Source organism: Elephantulus edwardii, unplaced genomic scaffold (genome assembly GCF_000299155.1).
Source record: "Elephantulus edwardii isolate Elephantulus edwardi_28Jun2011 unplaced genomic scaffold, EleEdw1.0 scaffold00037, whole genome shotgun sequence".
NCBI lineage: Eukaryota > Metazoa > Chordata > Mammalia > Macroscelidea > Macroscelididae > Elephantulus > Elephantulus edwardii.
Window position 1 is genome coordinate 17763087 of NW_006399787.1, and position 5472 is coordinate 17768558.

The following is a 5472-nucleotide window of genomic DNA, read 5'->3' on the forward strand; positions in this document are numbered from 1 at the left end:
AATTGCATAAGCACTTAAAAAAAAAGGGGGGGGTTGAGACTCACAGAATGGGCCTAATCTTCGTTTTATAGACTAAGAAATTAAGGAGCAGAGAAGGTGAGTGAGTGACTCAAAGTTACACAGCTATCTAGCCAACAAGGTAGAAGGGGAAGGGGAAGTCCTTGATCTCAGGTCACCTGTCTTGACTAAGGATCAAAGTCAGATCGTTAAACCAACAGTGAAGTTTGTGAATGATGCAGATTCCTGCCTCAGCCACTTACTACCCTTGGACAAGTGGCTTTCTTGAAACCTTGGTTTCCTGCCTTGAAAACAGGGCTCGTAAGAGGAAGCTTCACAGAAAGGCATGAAAAGTGCTCCCACACAACTTCTGGTGTAATAGTGGCTGCTATTACCCAATAATGCACAGAAACCAACGGCCAGCTCTTGTCCTCAAGAACTTTGGTCTAAGTGCTTCCACATGTCTCTCAAACCACATTCCAGCGCAATGGATTCAGTGAGGCCTTACAGTTCACATTTTCCCCAGAACAAGAAGATAATTGTGTTTAAGAAAAGAGCATCTGCTGGGTGAGGGGACTCTACCTCCCTGAAGACAATAAGTCCCTCCTCAGTTTCCTTATGTGTGAAATGGGCTTTATAAGTCCTTCAGGTAGGAAGGGCAGGTGTGTCTGTGCTATGATCAGAGGCTGAGACAGCTCCTCAAGCAGGTGGTACTGGCAGAGATGTGAAGGTCTGAAGGTAGAACTTAGTGCTGGTCCCATCAGCAAAAGCCCAAGTGAACACTAGACATGGCAGAGACAGCACTATGGTCAAAGTGGGGAGCCAGAGGCACTGAGTTCCTTCTCTGAGGCCAGGTCTAGCCCACCTAACCACCCACTCTGCGAAGCAGTAGCCTGGCCACCTCCAGGACTCTTACCTGCCCAGACCTGTCCCTGTCAGGAAGGGAGAGGTGAAGTCTGGGATGCCACTCCATCAAAGACTTCACTTTTTTCATCCTTTTCCAAGCTTGACTCCTAAGCTGAGAGGAGACACAGGGGTTATCCTGTTGTCTCCAGACCCCAAGTGGTAGGAAAACCAGCATCTTTGCTGTGGCAGCCACAGAGAAGGTCGATGTTAGGAGACTCTGTTTATAAAAATCCTCCCCAGTAAGTTCACAGTGTGACTTCCCATTCTGCCTCTCCAGGATGAGGAACTCATCCGGGAGCTCCCTTTTCCTCCTTTTAATAAAAGCTGCATTAAGCTTTCTCCCATTCTCTCTGATTTCTTCTTTAAGTTCACTAACCTAACAGTCAGCAGTTGTCACTTCAGGAGAGAGTTACACACCTCCTCCAAATTCTTTCCCACAAGATTTTTCCAATTTTCCACCTGGAAGAGTTGCAAGTGTGATACAATAAGCACCTGTGTTCTTTCTACTTAGATTAAGCAATCGACGTGTTGTCACATCTGCTTGAGTGAGTGAGTGAATATGTGTGTGTGCTAAACCACTTGAAAGCATGTAAATTGTATGATCAGAATTCGAATGTATAACCCTAAAGTGTTAGGACCTTCTCTAACATATCCACAACATCATTATCACACATAGAAAATGAATAATCTTTAATATCTGTTCATGTTCTGACTGCTTTCCATTTTTCCAATTCTTTTCAAACTGCCTTCTAGAATTCTTTCTCATTTCAGCCCAAGAGTCAGTTGAGGTTCAGACACTGCAATTGTCATTTTAGGAGTCACCTGTTATTTCTTAGAGGAGAAATGGGGGGTGCTTCTGGACAACCTAGTTAACGTCACACCCACCCAAACCCACAGTCTACGTCACTTACTTATTTCAGCTGCTGTGAATTTCTAAAATATTGGGCACACTGATGTTTTAAATCAATACCAAAATCATTTTTTCCAAACACAGATAGAAAGTACGAGCTATGCTATGATCTTGCATCATCTCCATAGGAGATGTGGTCCTCATTTTAATTCCTATTTCTAGGAATGTGACCTACATATATTTCTAGTGACACTAAGGACTGACTGAATGAATGTACTTCAGATATTTGGCTGTTTCACTACTGTCCTGTAAAGTTGAAAAAAAAAACCCAACAAAAATAACACCAGTCCTGCTGGCATCAGTTCAATTCTGACTCATAATGACCCCTCAGCAATTTTCCAAGCTTATAAATCTTTATTAGAGGAGACTGCTCATCACTCTCCCATACAGCAGCTGGTGGACTCAAACTGCTCACCCTTGAGTTACCAGCACAATACATAAGGCACTTCGTGACCAGGACTCCTTCCTGTAATGACTATGTTAAGTCTGGACAAAGGGGGCCAAAGAGAAGGATGAAGAATTCAGGATTCAAATGCTGACAGCCTTTCCTGCTGCTGATAAGAAGAGCAAACAGCTTTGCCTGCCTGGCTGAGCTAGCAGGTGGATCATAAATCAAAGTGGATTGTCCCTCCTTAAACACTCTGTTATAAAAACCCTCCCCAGTAAGTTCACAGTGTGACTTCCCCATTCTGCATCCCCAGAATGAGGAACTTCACCTGAGAGCTCCCCTATTCCCCTTCCCACCTTTTAATAAAGCTGCATTAAGCTTTCTCTCATTCTCTGATTTCTTCCTTAAGTCCTCTAACCTAACAATCTACAGCCCAGAAAATCCTATGAGGTACCTCTACTCTGTCACATGGGATTATTATAAGCAAAAAAATTTGCTGGACAGCTAACAAACACTCATGTTCTGGATGCTCTCTCTGTAAAAAGAGGGTGGCAGGGACTCGGGTTCCAGCCCAATTTCACGGTCAATTCTAGAAATCTCTAGTCCTGGTACATGAGGAAAAATACACACCTTGTGCACTGTTAAGAAAATCGCAACTTGTACTGACCACAGGATTTTCTAGAAAGGGAAGGTCTGGTGACCTAGTGGCACATTCAGACATTTTTCTTTCTACAGGTTCTATTAATGTGCTGCCTATTCTTGTCGTCAACACAGATGACTCCCAGGTCAAACTTCTGCACTCCTAACATGCTCCTCAAAATCTCAATCTTCTTGCACAGTGGGATTCTCCTAATGGGGACCATGCACTGCAGATTTCTAAGTACCAAACTCATCTCAAGAACAACCAGGGTGAAGAACATCATTTGGAAAGAGATCTTTCCCGAGAAAATGCTTGGTCTGTATTCTGAGCACAAGGAACCACTTACCCTCACACCCCAGGCCAGACAGCGGGGGCCAGGCCGGTTCCTGGACTGCTTTTTATTAGACATACACCTCTGTCTTTCATTGAAAAGTCCCCATCCCTGGTCTCTGTTACTGGGAATTTACTGCCCATGCAGGATGTGCAGACGTGAGAACCATGTTGTATGTATAGTACGCCACCTGGTGGAAGCATTGCACAATTGGGGATACCTGGAGTCTGAGACATTGAAAAAGCAAATATTCACAGGCACTGTCCTTCAACATCAGGTACGATTTCAGTACCGGATTACTGCTTTATGAACTTAAACCTGGCTAAAACGTCAGCCGAATTTGTATTTTCATTTGAAAAAGGACAAGTGGCTAACCATTTGAGCATATCAGTAGAGTTTGGCCCTCATATTAAGTAAACACACTGGAAGATCATTCTCATACGTATATATGATCTCACAGAAGAGTTTTTGGAAGTGGGAAAATGATAGCTGAAAAACCTTTAGGGAGAAGGAGAGAAGTCTACAGTTGTAGCCTGAAATAGTATCACATACTCCTGTTAATAAGGAGAGCCTTTGAGCTGTGGTGTTGGAGAAGAGTATTGAATATACCATGGGCTGCTAAGAGAATGAACAGGTTTGTCCTACAGAGGGTGAAGCCAGGCTGATCCTTGGAGGCAAGGATTCTGAAGCTTCATCTGACATACTTTGGGCATGTTGCAAGGAGGAACCAGTCCTTGGAGAGGGACGTCATGGTTGGGAGGCTGGAGGGACAGCACAGGAGAGGAAGACCTTCTATGAGATGGATTGATTCAGTGACTGGGGTAATGGGGGTAGGTGTAGTTAGACACAATAAGATTGGCATAAGACAGAGCAGGGTTTGAGGCTGTTGTGCACAGGGTTACTATGAATCACAGGTGACTCGACGGCACATAACAACAACAACAACAACCTGTAAATAAAAATAAGCTCTGACTTAGATATAGCACTTTCTGTCCAGAGAGAAAAGAATATGTTTTTGTTATGTTGTTGTGTGTCATCAAGTCAGAGCTGACTTATAGCTGACCCTCCAGTGGGTTCTCAGAGGCAGCAATCCAACCAGAGGAGATTGCTCATCCAACTGGTGGATTCAATTTGCATGCCTTTGAGGCTGCAGGGCATCTTCTTACCAACACCAGAGCTCCCTTTTTTTAGTTATAATACATTTAAAATGATGGCATAAATCTTAAAGAAAACCTTACAAAGTCTAAAGAATCTCTATTATCCAGACTATGTTCTTTGGCTACAAAGCAATACAATTAGATTTCTGTAACAAAAATAGAGGTAAAGATAATCTTGGACAGGAAAGGATCTGTGATTTGTTTGAGAGGATGAAAACAATGGATAACATTAATTTTTGTTGGTGGTCTTTTTCATCTGAGTGAACATTTACAAATCAAATTTGTTTTTCAATTATTCATACATACTTTGTTTTATAACAGTAATTACAAGTGGTTAGTAGAATTCTTGAATTACAAGGTCTGATTTACCCCTATTGCATATTGCCTTTCCCTTCACCTAATTTAATTATTAATTTTTACTTCTTCCTGTCTCTCTTCCCATCTTGGTAATCAGAACTTCAGGGTTTTTTTAAGAACAACTGGATGAACTTTAATACAATGGAAATACAATCCAAGGCTTCCAAACCAGCCACAGGAGATGGAGTTTATAAAAAACATCATTTATACAATGGAAAACTATGAAGCACTAAGGAGCAATGATTTTGTAAAATACTGTATAGCATGAGAAAGACTCTAGAGAATAACATTATGTTGAGTGAACTACTGTGGTCTCCTAGGGACAAATACTGCATAAGACCGTTATTGTGAAAATGGAAAGATAACTGAGCAAGATGTGTATAAATGCTTGAAAGGGAAGGGGAAAGGAAGAGAGGAGTGGGAAAAGAGGAAATCACTAAGACTGCATAGGTTAGTGGGCAGGTGGGAGAGAGAAGAAATAGAAAAGATTCAATAAAGACTTGAAAAGGCAGTGTGATTATAAGCATAGATCAATACTAATTTATTATATACAATGCAATGTATATGAATGATTGTATAAAACATAATATACATTAACAAAACACTATATATATATTAATAATTGTATGCCAACCAATAAAAATATGTAAAAAAGTAACTTTATCAATCAAAAAAAAGGTAAAACACCTTTTAAAAGAGGAGGAATAGACAATACAAAATAAAATGGTAGAAAGAAGTTAATTGCATTACTAATTATAAGAGAGAACTCTATTGGCCTAGTGGATA